This window comes from Melanotaenia boesemani, chromosome 24 (assembly GCF_017639745.1).
Source record: "Melanotaenia boesemani isolate fMelBoe1 chromosome 24, fMelBoe1.pri, whole genome shotgun sequence".
Lineage (NCBI taxonomy): Eukaryota > Metazoa > Chordata > Actinopteri > Atheriniformes > Melanotaeniidae > Melanotaenia > Melanotaenia boesemani.
In genome coordinates this window covers 983504-998834 of record NC_055705.1, presented here as the reverse complement: position 1 = coordinate 998834, position 15331 = coordinate 983504, and the positions used below count along the sequence as shown (strand labels likewise).

Genomic DNA, 15331 nt, shown 5'->3' with positions numbered 1-15331 from the left:
GCTTTTACTGTTACGAACGTCCCTTCCTTTTGTTGCACCACGGCGTAGCCTGCGTGAGTTCCCATGTGGTCTCGAAGGCATGACCCATCTACATAGTACGTAACCTGTGCGTCGTCCAACGGCTCAGATTCCAAGTCCGGTCTCAGTTTTGTGTACCTCGTGGTCTCAGCGACGCACTCGTGTGTATCACCTTCAAATTCAAAAGGTAACATATTAGCAGGATTTGTGGTCTCACATCTCTTAATTGTTACATCTGGATAGGTGAGCAATGGTAGATACTGAAGGCAACGTGCTGTTGTCAGAACAAGTTTGCTGTGATTGATCAACTCTGTGATTTTATGATGGGTGTAAATAACCACAGGATATGACTTAGTTATTGCAGACGCCTTTTCATACGCCATGTGAACAGCTGCGAGGCCCTGGTAGCAGGGGGGCCACCCTCGTGCTACGTCGTCCAACCTTGCACTGTAGTAAGCGATGGGTTGTTTCCTTCCACCAGCACATGAGTCTTGTGCCAATACAGCCGTTGCGTACATGTTGCATCTGTTTGAAACGTAAAGATAGAAAAGTTTATCATATTCTGGCATTTTCAGCGCTGGGGCATTTTGCAGTTCCTGCTTGAGCACATCAAAAGCCAACAGTGCCTCTGTGGTCCACTCCAAAGACTTCTTTAAAGTCTTGGCTTCAGAGGACTTCAGGAGTTCCCTAAGCGGCGCCGTCTTTACTGCGTAGTCCTCCAACCACTCCGCGCTGAATCCTGTGATACCTAAAAAGGTCATTAGTTGCGCGCATGTCTGTGGACGCGGTGCTCGACTTATGCCTTTGAGGTGGTCAGGAGACAGAGCTATTGTTCCATGGGAGATTACTCTGCCAAGGAATTCCACCTGAGGCTGGCAGAATTGCAGTCTTGTCCGAGATGCTTTGTGTCTACATTCTGCCAGTCTCTGCAGCACTTTGATCGAGTCGCGCTGACAATCTTCAATGGTGTCTGAACAAATCAATATATCGTCTACATACCGGATTAGGACGCCGCTCAAATCCAGCTCCTGTAGATCCTGACTCACCACATGATCAAACCACGCGGGGCTGCTTGTCAGTCCCTGGGGCATTCTGGCGTAGCTGTATTGTCGACCTCTAAAGGTAAACGAAAACAGATATCGTGACTCTTCTGCCAGAGGGATACTGAAAAATGCTGAACAAAGATCCACTACTGTAAAAAACTTAGCTTTAGTAGGGATGGCATTCAACAGTGTGTGAGGATTTGCGAAGTCTGCAGCGACATCTTCAACGATGGCATTGATTGCCCTTAGATCATGGACCAGTCGGTACTTTGATTTATCTGCTTTTAGAACTGCAAGAATTGGGGTGTTACAAGGACTAGAAATCTCAATCAGCACTCCTACTTTTAAAAACCCATCAATTAGGATTCCAATCCCTTCTTCATCTGCGGGATTAAGTTTATATTGTGGCCGCCAAGGTAAGACTGCACCTGGTTTTAATTTGACAGTAACTGGGCTGGCTGAAACTGCCAGTCCCACATCCGTCTCATGTCTGGACCACAGTTGGTCCGGAACCTGTGTTAAAATATCAGTTTCCAGATCACTGTTAAATCCAAGGGGGTTGGTTTTGCATGTCATCATTATGTTTTTCCCTGGTAGCACCACCATCTGAGGTGTTGCTTGTAATGACAGATCACACCTAATTCTTAACATTGAGCCATCCTCTGAAAGAGAGATTAATGGGTTCTCTGTACTGTTCCATGTTAAATGCTCTGCAGTTCTTACCATCGGACCGAGGTCCCTTGAATGGTATCCTGGGTTTACCAACAGTGTAATATGTGGTAAGGATTGAGTAACACAGTACCATTTATCAATAAAGGTATTCCGGTTTACCTTTAATGCTGCGCCTTGGCCTCCAATCAGGATATATGGAGCCTGTATTTTAACCATCACTCCATCCGTCTCCTTTTCCCACTTATCCTGAAAGGTTGAGCTGGCTGATGGATCAAAGAACATTGTACAGTGAGGAGGTAATTTTGGTGGAGAACCTTCCAGGGCCCAGGCCCTCCTGCATGCCTTCCATTTTTCCAACTCCGAACCCAGAGGCCCCTCTATGTTCCCCAGCCAATAAACATTTGCTGGTTCTGCTTGGGCATTCATTTGTAGGTTTAATCCACAACTTTCCACATATATGCCCAAAGGTGAACATAAAATTTTGAGCCCGAGTTTACAAAGTGCATCTCTTCCCAACAGATTGACAGGAGTTTGGTCCGAGACCAAAATGGGTATTTTAATTTCATCATTTCCTACTTTCATTTTTACGGGAGCAGTAATAGGAACCAATTGACTTTTTCCCGAGAATCCTACTGTCTTCACAAAGTTGTTTGACATGGGAAGGTTCTTGGCAAGGGATCCCTGTATGCATGAATGGGTCGCCCCCGTGTCAATCATCATTTGGACCTGTCGATCCTCAATTTGGACATTTATCATGGGGTCGGTGCGTGTATGCATAATCAATGGGTACGAACCTTTACCCGCAGGATCCTCGGGACCCCCCTAAAACTGAGAGGGTCTTGGTTGTGGGCCACCCAGGGGTCCACCTCTTCTAGGGAAGCCTCCGTTTCTTCCAGGACCACCTGCTGGGAGGGGCATAAGCCGTGGGCACGCCCTTGCAAAATGTCCATACATGCCACAATACCAGCAGCGGTTGGATCCCTGCCACGCCCCAGACAAGGGAGTACCAAGCCTTGAGTATGAGGGACGGAACGGCTGGGGACCCCTAGCGGCCTGTGCTGACTCAGGAACTCCAGCAGTCCGTCCTGCACCTGGATCTGTGAACACAACAGCTTGAACCTTTTCTTTCAGCTTGCCTTGCAAATCATTTAGTTGCATCTGTGCCAGCTTCCTTTGAATCTGGAGGTCCTGTTCAGAAGTCTTAGTTAGGTCTTTCCTGTATCGGGTTACTGCATGAACCACATGATCACGGAACTGTTGCGCTGGCATAGATGTTAGACCAACGACATCCTCCAAACGTCTGCTGACATCCTTTGGCATTGAATCGATGACTGCATTTCTGAAAAGAGTGAGCAAAATAGGATCATTTTCCACATCTTTCTGAGACTCTTGACGCCACCTTTTTAACTGTGTATCGATGTAAGCTGCTGGGTTCTGGTCGTCCTTCAGAGGTTCCCCTTTCAAAGCATCAACATCAATTTTATTAGGGTACTGTTTGCGTATTCCTTGCCAAATCACCCCCTTATAGGCTGCTAATTCTGTTCCATCTGCCCTTTCACTCAAAATCCAGTCCAGTTCATTGTCTCTGAAAAACTGCTGCATTTTAGACAACCCCAAAACCTGAGCGAGGACAGCTTTGATGTCACCCAGTGAAAGAAATGTTCCAGCCGTGTTTGATTCCAAAGCCTTAATCCACTTGCCTCCTCCTGCGGATATTTGAGGGAGCTCTGAGACCAAACCTGTCAGGTCCCGAGCTGAAAAAGGATGATAATCAGCCCTTGTTCCCCTTATCAGAATTGGGAACTCCCCCCCCCTCAATCTGTCAGGAGGTCTGATGTTAGGCCTGTATCTTAAATCATATTCGTCTCTAGGGACCCCTGTGGACGTGCCGGGTTTCTGCAAGCATGCAGGCATGGAAACTCCGCCTCCTGAAGTCGCCCCCCCCCTGTAACAGGCCATGGATCCATCAAATTTTTAGTTCTTTTGCACCATTTTTCAGACATGTGTTGAATCTCTTTCATTCTATGGGGATGACGGATGCCAACAATAGCCTGTGGCGTGCTCATTGTTATCCTATTTAATCAACCCTGCTTTTAATACAATATGATAATCATGCAACTCAAACGAAAACCACTTGGGTGCGCCGCAGCTCCGTTTCCTGTTTCTAGGCGTCGGTCCAATGGGAGGAGTCGTGTTCTGTTGGAAGGAAACCAAAAGAGTTCAGCGGTCTTATTTTAACAGTTATAATAGTACAGATTACATCCTTGTAGCTGCACAAGAGCAGAGCACTATTTTATTTTTGTCAGTGCTTGTGTCTATGCGCGTTAGCAAGTAGCTTAGTGTCAGATTTCACCAGACCACTATGAGTTTGGGGAACGAGTCAACTTATGCACTGCAATACAGATTAATTTTTTCCAACATGCAGCATGCAATATCACTTCAACAGAGGCCTCTGTCCATGCTCATGCATAAGTTTTTTCCAGTTTACCCAGCAGCTGCTTCGATCTCCAGTTACACTCAGTCACGCATTCCTTTCTACATTTAGTCCACACTTTTACACACAAGCTCACCCTCAGCTTTTCTCCTCTCCAAAGAGAGTTTTGAAGCTTTTTTCTCTTATTCTTCTCACACATGGACATAAGTTTACTTTCAGCGAGACAGGTAAGGCAATCAAGGAATAGTCACACACTCAGTCAGTCACACATTTCTGTCCGGTGCATCACACACTTCAACAGCTGAGCAAATCACCATTAGTCAGAGGATAATAAAACAGTCAAAACACAGTTTAAAACTTTTCCCTTATTTCCTCACATTGAAGACATCAGTTTACTTTCCGTTGGAGGGGTAAGACAGTCAAAAGACGATTTTCAGCTTACTCAGACACCCATTCCTATCCGCTTCACACACACACACACAGAATACATCAGTTCAATTCATCAGTTTACCCTCATTGAGAGTAGAAGAACAGTCAAAAACAGTTTAAAAGTCACAAGTTCGCTCTCAGTGAGCAGTCCAAAGAAGGAATATGTCAACAGTCAGTTTATAAAGCCTTTTTTTTCTTCCTTTTTTCTACGTACGTTATTTAATGTTGCAACAAAGTTTGTCACAGCTGTACTGCGCTAAGCCCCTTTTTCGCAGATTTCCCGGGTTAACAGAGCTTAAACCTTTCACTACTGGCTCTGTTTAATTTAGGATCAGATTTTTGATCGATCTTTGCACCTTGCTTTCCTATGAACCTAGTCATAAGCTACTCACACCCACTTAACTGACCCCCTGTACAAGACCAGACTATAGCTCGCAATCTTGCGGGCCCTGTATTTAACTCTTTACTAAATTTGAAACTCGAAACAGATCGATCGGTGCATTTTCATCACTTTCACTTTTACTTCACTTTCACTACTATTTTTGTTGCCAATTACTTCTTTCGCCGCTATACTGACCCTCCTCTCAAAGTTCCCGGGCGACCGCGTCCAGTAACGCCGAGGTTTTGATAGGGCCCTGAAATATTACACCTTAAAACTGACCCCCCTCCCACTAATTGGTGAGGTCCTCAACCTACTTAATATCTCCTTAAACTGAGCCCCTTCCCACTAGCTGGTGGGCTCCTCAAAAACTACTTTATTTCTCCTTAAACTGACCTTCCTCCCAGCTACCTCTGGTAAGGCCCTCATAAACTACTTTATTTGTGCGCACAAATTTATCTGTCTAGCAGAGTCACACAGCAGCTGTATAACTAAGTTCAACTTGTAGCCAGGACAGCCCCCCCGCCCCGACTCACTTCACCCAGAAGGATTTAAAATGGGGCCTACCTCCTTAAGCGGTGAGTCGAAGCGATCCAGGCGTCCGGCCCCAGCGGTTAACTGGCTGGCTCGCCAAATGTCGTAGATAAATTCTTTATCAAAAGGGCTGCTGATATTAAGAGTCTGCAGACAGAGGTCTTTAATGATCCTTTATTCGGCCGACCAGGGGGACACCCCTTCAGGACAAAAGACCCCGTACAATCATTCTCCCAAGCTTATATAGCCTGCCTGTCACTATTTTCAGACACACAGTACCCAGGTATGCAGCCTTGTAGGGCTGACTGGTTGACATCATTTTGATATCATGTTATAATGTCATACTATTAATATTCTGCTGACCAGAGCTACACCTGTTGTTATTCAACTCAGCTCTGATACATTCATACTTCCACAAGAGAACAGACTGGGGTAAGTTGTGCCGTCAGAGAGAACAGACTGGGGTAAGTTGTGCCGTCAGAGAGAACAGACTGGGGTAAGTTGTGTCGTCAGAGAGAACAGACTGGGGTAAGTTGTGCCGTCAGAGAGAACAGACTGGGGTAAGTTGTGCCGTCAGAGAGAACAGACTGGGGTAAGTTGTGCCGTCAGAGAGAACAGACTGGGGTAAGTTGTGTCGTCAGAGAGAACAGACTGGGGTAAGTTGTGTCGTCAGAGAGAACAGACTGGGGTAAGTTGTGTCGTCAGAGAGAACAGACTGGGGTAAGTTGTGTCGTCAGAGAGAACAGACTGGGGTAAGTTGTGTCGTCAGAGAGAACAGACTGGGGTAAGTTGTGCCGTCAGAGAGAACAGACTGGGGTAAGTTGTGCCATTGATAATTGAAGTAAAACAGATAATTTTATTCTCATAAATAAAAATGTTACATTAAAGCAGGAAAATTATTTTTATTACTTTAGTTATCGTTTATTTAAAATTTTAACATTAAAGGCCACTTTTCTGTAACAAAGCCTGTACTGTCACATGAACACCTAACTGACTCTTACTCCTCACAGATCCAGCCTACTAGGCCTATAACTTAACATCATACTTTACATCCTACCTATATCCTACAAAATAAAACATCAGCACCAAATCATCTGCATTCGAATCTCTTCACAGATTTGAGCTTCTGCTGAACATCCCACTTGTCAATGCTGCAAGGGAATGTCAACTTCTTCTCTTTCTGGCTGTACCACTAGGTTTTGTGGTGTAGGTAGTTTCTTGAGAACATGATCTCTAGGAATGACTCCTTCATCATCCTCTCTAAATGTGAAGATGGGCTTTCCATCAACAGACTTCTTACAACTTTGCTTCAGAAACTTTGCTCTGATCTCCTCACCAGTTATAGGATTTGGATTTTTTACCTGCAGACTTCACAATGACAGTCACCAGCAGACAGAGGCTGCTTCAGGAACGCCACATGCCAAATGGTAGCGTACTTTAAAGGCATTGAACCAGTCAAGTCTAGAAAAGGTTCAAAGTTTATCAGCACATTGTAATTTACATTCAGCTTTGGCTAAGTTGAAGCTATCCGCTCCAAATAACGATCAAGTGTATGGGATAAGCTTTGTGCCACTGGGGAGCGAATCTGAATCCAAATGACCATATTTGATATTGAATCTTTGTTTTTTGAATGTGTATATTGGTAAAGTTGAAACTTTTGTATTTGAAAAAATTCATTCCCTAATTCATTTTCATAGTTCAGTTTCAGTTCTCTCCATTCAAATTCAGATCTGAAATTCAAATTCAGATCTGAAATTCAAATTCAGATCAGAAATTCAAACTTTTGTGCCACACATCCGGGACCTGACGTGAGGCAAAACTAGTCGATCTCAGATGGAGTAACGTCAGTTTTGTGCAGTTGTTCTCAACGGCTACAAGCAGAGGGAGGGCGAGGGGAGGGTGGCGGCGGGGAGAGAGAGAGAGAGAGAAATGGAGAAACTCTAAGATCCAGGCCAGCCACTCGCTACAACGGCAGTTACTGTTCCTGCAATGGCACTTACCGTTTCTGTAGCGGTAGTTACCGTTTCTGTAGTGGTAGTTATCGTTTCTGTAGCGGCACTTACCGTTTCTGTAGCGGTAGTTACCGTTTCTGTAGCGATAGTTACAGTTTCTGTAGCGGCAGTTACCGTTTCTGTAGCGGCAGTTGCCGTTTCTGTAGCGGTAGTTGCCGTTTCTGTAGCGGTACTTACCGTTTCTGTAGCGGTAGTTATCGTTTCTGTAGCGGTAGTTATCGTTTCTGTAGCGGTAGTTACCGTTTCTGTAGCGGTAGTTATCGTTTCTGTAGCGGTAGTTACCGTTTCTGTAGCGGTAGTTATCGTTTCTGTAGCGGTAGTTACCGTTTCTGTAGCGGCAGTTGCCGTTTCTGTAGCGGTAGTTGCCGTTTCTGTAGCGGTACTTACCGTTTCTGTAGCGGCAGTTGCCGTTTCTGTAGCGGTAGTTGCCGTTTCTGTAGCGGTACTTACCGTTTCTGTAGCGGTAGTTATCGTTTCTGTAGCGGTAGTTACCGTTTCTGTAGCGGTAGTTATCGTTTCTGTAGCGGTAGTTACCGTTTCTGTAGCGGTAGTTATCGTTTCTGTAGGGGCAGTTACCGTTTCTGTAGGGGCAGTTACCGTTTCTGTAGCGGCAGTTACCGTTTCTGTAGCGGTAGTTACCGTTTCTGTAGCGGTAGTTATCGTTTCTGTAGCGGTAGTTACCGTTTCTGTAGCGGCAGTTATTGTTTCTGTAGCGGTAGTTACAGTTTCCTCAACCGTCTCAGCGGTTTGCCACTGTGGGCTGGTTGCAGTCTTTTCACATTAGTGGTAACTCCTAATACAAGAAAAATATGCGTAAGTTTGCACAGATTAATCTGCACCTCAAGTAACGTACATACACCATGTAGGCTATAACGGACCAGCTTGACCAGCTGTTTTTTCATAGCCTGACTTTTTCATTTTTCCTATTTTTGTGTGTTTTTATGGTCATCCTGCAGATTCCTTTCCAACCTGACGTAACTCTTCCCCTGTTGCACCTCCTTCACTGCTCTTTTCAACTCCTCAAGAGGAGCTGAAACCGTGTCTGTCTTACGTTTGTATTTGTGTACTATGATGGATTTTGGTCTAAAATTAAGAATGCTGCATAGTTTTAGTAATCAAAGGTAAGAATACAATGTACAATTAACAATAATATTCAAATGAAGTGATACATAGTAAATAATCAGAAGATGGGGTAACCCAGGCCCTTTGGCACAAATCCCCCCAAGCCCACCATTTAAAGAAAATGCATCCCCCAGATGTTTTGAGCTAGCATCATGCTAACTGTATAGACTCACGGTGTCACTTACTAAAGTACTAAAACGTGTGTGAACTATTTTCAGAGTTGTCTATAATTGTTCAAACACAGCAATCAAAAAACCTTAATCGTTAGAATTTTACTCTGGAGATCAAAAAATTGTTTGTTGAAATGAAATGTGCTTCCCTCTCAAGCCATGTGTCTCCCGTCTTTGGAGAATGAGTGAAATGGATGTGTTTTAAAAAATATGTGGTCGCATGACCAATTTCTTCCATGGTTTTCTAGCTAACAGGGGGCACTATTTGCCCCTTGGCACAAATTACCCCACTCTCCCCTACTCATTTTGACCTTCAGCTACATTCAATGTTGCTAGCTGTCGTCTTGGATGGAGCTGTTGAGACTAACAGAGACAGCCCTACATACATTTACTTTTCTAAAAGAAATGTAACATTGGTACTAGGGTGGATGATGTGACATGGCAGTTTTGCTGTCTACAGTGTCAAACATGTATGAATAAAAAATATAATTTTCAAAAACCTTACAGATTTTGTGCAGAACATTATGCTGGATGTGAACATACTTAACATTAAAACACTACATCACTCTTTTTTTCAGAATTTACAACCAAACATAACAAAACTCAGATGGTGTGACTGTCCATCATTTATTTCTCAAAGTGAGAACTTGAATAAAACTAAGAAAAATACTTGCAAAAATTCTCAAAAAAATACAGAAAAGTAAAACAGATGTGTATTTGTGAACCTACTCTTTTTAAAGTCCAGGTATAATGTTTTGAGTCAGTTTTAATAAAAAAAGATTTTGTCCCACAAATCTAAATCATATGGTGTGACACTATTTCAACGGGCAGCTGTTTGGACACGTTTGGGTAGGAGAGGACCTTCTTCAGCAAGGCTGTTCAGTACTAGCAAAACCAGACAATGACAGGTTTCTGAGGTAAGGTTTCATTTTTATATTAACAATAAATCAGATCTTGTTGGCGCTCTGACAAAGGTCCCAGTTCCAGATGTCTTTTGGTGTGACACATTTTTCACAAAAATGCCAAACAAATTTTAGTTTTTTGTCATAAATGCATAGAAATCTATGTTGCTTTGTTATAGCCAGCATGTTGTTAGTATGCTAATGTGTAGCTACAAGACTCTAGGTTGTGCTAAGTGCAGAAAACATCATCTGGTGTGACATGTCTGTCTGTCACACCAGATGATTTTTTGTCACACCATATGTTAAGAATGGTAATTTCCTGCAGATATATCAATAAATAACAAAGTCCATGAATGTTTTGTCCTTTAAAATGTATTTTGGTCTATTATAACATAAAAGCTGTAATTATTCTACAATAAATTGTATTTAGTTTAGTTTAGCTTTATTCTGTGATACAGATTTCTAGTTTATCCGACAGACACAGCAGACCCCTTCACAGAAACCTTACAAAGTTGTTTAAGTCTAAACAATGTTTTGTCTTCATCTCAAACCATACATTTCCTTTTCCTTTGTCAACTTGAGGCAGATAATGATGACAAGTACAGAGAGGACAAAGAGATGCAGGGAGAGACTGAAGTCAGACCCTGCAAAGAGAGAGGAGTTGCTGAGGAAAAGAAAAGAAAAGTAAACTATTGTTTTTTATTCATTGACCAATAGGAAGGTCTGAGGGAAGGTTTCACTGTTGATTTAAAAGGCCTTGGGGCATGTTTCTTGAAGCCTGACAATACATGATAGCTACAGCATCACTGGACTAGAACACTGTAGGCAGTGCAACTAAGAGGAACGCAGTTATGAAATTACAAAAACAGATCATGTTGAATAATTTGAAATATTGATTAATAAATAAACATATTTATTAAAATGAAATGTATTTTCTGATGGTGCAACAAGCCTTGTTGCCCCAGTTGACCCACAGCTGTTAAAATGTTCACACCATCCTGTTACTCTGTTAACAGATATCAAGAATAAAAACTGAAAGGGGAGATACCTAAATTTAGAATCCAGAATCTCCCACCGTCAAGAAGAGAGAAGCTGAGGGAGATATGGAGAAAATCTCAATCAAAATATAGAGCCAAAAGAAGAAATTTAAAATGCATTACTCAACATGACTCCATCAGATGACTCCATCTATGATGGAGACATCCAAATAGACCCAGGTCCAGTCCTACATCAAGTCCCAGGTCTAGTCCCAGATTCAGTCTCAAGTCCTACGTCACCACCACCAAGCCCACACAATGAAACAATAAAGAAGCTGGAAAAATCTTTAAGGAGACTGAAGGATGAGAACAAAAGGCTCCAAAGAAAATTCAGCAAAGAAAAGAAGGAGGCTGAGAAATATAGAAAACAATGTGTGAGGCAAAACAAAACAAAACTAACAGTCAGAGAAAAATACCACTTGCCACCCAGGAAAAAGTAAAAAAATGAGAAAAGGGTGGAATCCTTCCTGCTGTTAGATGAAAACAGCACCATGCTTCCTGGGAAGAAGGACACAGTAGGCAGGAAAGAGAAAAGACAAAGACGAGTGCTGACTTCCTCATTAAAGGATCTTCATAAGGCCTACATGCAAAAATGTGAAAAAGAACACCGGCTGTCCTACAGACAGTTCATAAGGTATAAACCTTTTTATGTCACAGAGGCTAGGTCCAGTGACCGCAACACATGTGCCTGCTGGGAACATGCAAACATCTCGCTCCTAACTGATGCTTGATCACAACTAAAAGCCTGTCAGCACTGCTGTCAGGTATCACATGTGATACTGAAAACGCAAACTGCATGCAACGTGTGTGTACAAAGTGCTGTTATGATGAGCCCAACCTGGAACACCACAACCTAGCTGACAGGGCAACGTGGGAGCAGTGGGAGAAGCAGGATGTTGTAGTTGGAGAGAGAAGCTACAAGAACTGGGTGAAGAAAAAGAGGAGAGGGACAGTAGGAGAGCTAACTGGTGTGTTCAGCCAGAGCCTCAATGCAATTGCAAGTCATCAGTTAAACTGGGTTCATCAGGTGAAACAGTTCAGACACATCAAAGAAAACATCCATCCCAATGAAATGGTCTTGCACATAGACTTTTCGGAGAACTATGCGTGTAAACTCAACACTGAGATTCAGGTCTTTCATTTCGGTGGCAATAGGCAGCAGGTCACAATGCATACTGGAGTTGCCTACTCAGTCAGCGGCTCCCAGTGCCATGCCACCATTTCCCAGTCCTTGCGTCATGATGAGCGTGCCGTATGGGCACACATCAAGCCAGTTATTGATGATTTCCGAAGAAGACATGAAAATGCGATCGACAGTCTACATGTCCTCAGTGATGGGCCAGCAACCCAGTACAGGAATCCATCAAACTGCTTCCTCATGAGCAGCATTCCTTATACATGGGGATTTAAGAGGCTCACCTGGAACTTTTCAGAGCGTTCCCATGGGAAGGGTGCACCTGACGGTGTGGGAGGAGTGTTGAAGCGTAAGGCAGACATGCATGTCCTCGGAGGCAGTGACCTACAGACACCAAGGGATCTGTATGAGTATTTACAAAAGTCCTCCGAAAATGTCACCATCATGTGGATCGAAGAAGAGCAGATCTCCAACATGGATGAAAAGCTCCCTCCTTCAGTGCGTCCAGTGACTGGAATCAGTAGTACACAGCAAGTTCTGTCTTTTGCTCCAGGAAAGATATTTTACAGAGATCTTGGTTGTTTCTGTCAGTATCCACGGATGTGCACCTGTCACAAGCCGCCAACTTGAATTTGACCATGTTTCCCCTGATGAGGTGCCAGGTGACAAGACAAGTGATGAGTAAGTTTCCATTAAATTATTCACATTTACAATGCTAAATAAATAAATAATTGTCTTTCTTTGACTTTGTAGTGGTGGTCTATCTGCTGAAGTGTCCTCTGTTCAACCCCGCTGGCCCACTACAGATTCCCAAACCCAGTGAGTATGTATTTAGCTAACTTTAGGATCTGCTGGTGATAACATTTCACTGTGAACAAACATTTCTCTGACAAATAAATCTCTCTTTGACTTAAGAAATGGTGGCTCTGCTGTGGAGGTGCTGCCTTCTCCATTCAGCTTGACCACTAGAGAGCCCCAAGGCCAGTCAGTATAAGCCCTACATATTTGTAAATTGGGTAAACCCAGTTTGATGGATTAAAAGCTAGTTATTGCAGTCACTGCAGACAATCATGACTGACATGAATCTCTCCTTTTGAAGCTCTTCTACTGAGGTGCTGCATGCAGATGCCTAATCATGTGCATCAACTGGAGAGACCCAAACTGAGGATACAGACACCACTTCTGATAAAGGATACGCAGGAGGACAGTTTGTCTTAATTAAGTATGAGGGAAAACCATGTGTGGGACAAATTGTTGACATAAGTATGTCGGGGCTGCAGGTAAACTGCATGAAACAACTTGGAGACAAAAATGGTTTTTCTGGCCAAACAGGCGAGACTGCGTTTACTATGAAGATCGGGAAGTTGTTTGTGGCATTTCACAACCTCAGCAAGGCGCCGGTTTGCGACTCTCCAGATTTGACTGGCTTATGTACAATGAAGTCTAGATGAACTGATTTATTGGTGAATCCACTCAGCTACTGTGTATGTTTACGGTTCATATGATATTAAAAAATTGCTTGTTTTAGTTATAATACATATTGCAGACCAGTTTTGAATTAAAATTAAATGAAATTTGATGCACCAACATATGGTTCATATGATAGAAAAATGTTTCTTTTACTTGTTAAATATAAAAAAAATCAATAAAAGTTGAATATTACTTTACGAACAGTGAGTGATTAAATATTTCCTGCTATATGAGTGATCATTACTTCCAATAAGTAGATTAATATATGCTTTTCATTGACACATGATCATATGGTGTGACACTATATCATTTTGTGTAACATTCCATATTGTGAAAATAACATACCTTAAACATAGAAACATAACATAGAAAATAGTATCGGCAGGAGTCTCAAATATTTTTATAATTTTATAGCAAAGTTTGTTCAATAAATAGAAAATATGTTGAAAGACCGACAGCATAGGTCTCACATTGAGTGATGATTTAGAAAATAAAACTCAAATTTAATTTATTTTCACAAAACTTTAATGGATCACAGTTTAGTTATAAGTGATTTTGATAAAAGTGAGTAACTTTAAAAGATATAATCCATTTTCATTTTGTGTAGAATTATTTTCACGTCACACCATATGACGATTTTAGGCAGTAATACAACAAATTGTCCCAAAAAATTCTGAATGCAATTAAAAATCTAAAAACAACATATGTTTCTATAAAGATGAGAGTTTGTAGAAGAAAAGTCAACAATTTTTATGCCTGTTATTTGAATTTTTTGAAAAAACACTTTTCTGGCATATATGCCACTGACCCATTAGCATCTTAATTAGCATCTTACAGCTACTCATTTATAGTTTATTTTAGAGACAAAACGACCTGTTGTCGGCTAATTTGAGCAACTTGTTATTAAAACGCGCTAGCTTGGAATAACGCTAAAGCTAAAGATTCCTTTCATGTCAGTGTGGTTAATTCAGACCACTGTAATTGTAATTTTAGATCTGTCTTAATTATTCTGGAGGCAGCAGAAGGTGAAGGTGTCCTCCAGGGCGGGTGGATGTGTGTTTGCCTCCTTGTCCGTACCATAACAGGATGCCATGAGTTAGCACGCTCTAAGCTAGCAATGATAAAGTTCACCTTCCTGATGGCTCACAGGAAGCGTAGACACTGCTGGGCCTTTTTGATCAACCTGTTCATGTTGTGGGTGCGTGAGGTCCCGTGAGGTCCCGTGAGGCTTGTGTGCTCAGGAGCTTGAACGTTTTCCCTCTCTTGACGCTTTACCCGTTCAGCTGCACATGCTCATAAGTATTCCACCTCAAATCAATGACCTTGGATTTCCTGGAGTTAGGACCAGATTGTTTGAAGTCTCCCTGTTAGCTCTCTCATCACCTGCACTGATCAGACTCACCTGCTGAATTATGATGATGTGGATAAATGAGCAGTCGTGTGTGCACAGGAAGTTCAGTAAAGGGCTCAAGATGCAGCCTCTGTAAAACCTGGGAAACTGGAAACCTTAAATTCACCACTATGAACTTTACTTTCAGTTGGATGGTCTGATCTGGCAACCCGACACACTGGTACAATATGATTAATAAAGGCCTTTTTGGGCTGCTCCCTCCCCACCAGTGTGTGCATCTCCATCAGAAGTCTGATGGTCTCAGGATCTGGACTTGGTTTATACAGAGTGGGAAATTTCATCATTGTCCTCCTTCTGGAAAAAAACATTGTACAACATCAAGGCCTTGTCTCTCTTAATCATGTTTAATGTATTGAAAGACCTGGAGATGCGATCATGGACCTGTCACTGCTGTTTCTATCGTTGTCTTTAATAGTGTTCATCTCCTCTTCGTGGGTTGGTGCTTCTCTTGGCCAGGACTCCTTTGAAAAAGATCTGTGATCTCAACAGGAATTTCCTGCATAAAGCTTGGCTAAATAAAAATAAAATAAAACTGTGGGGCTTCTGTGGTCTGAGACAAGGAT

The 15331-nt window shown here is 42.5% G+C and overlaps 1 protein-coding gene across 1 annotated transcript in view; it reads right to left on the bottom strand.

The window, feature by feature from the left end:
- The window catches only part of LOC121635255 (NLR family CARD domain-containing protein 3-like), a 1000352-nt gene that overhangs the window by 958429 nt on the left and 26592 nt on the right, over positions 1–15331 (bottom strand). The gene's annotated exons all lie outside the window — the stretch shown is intronic.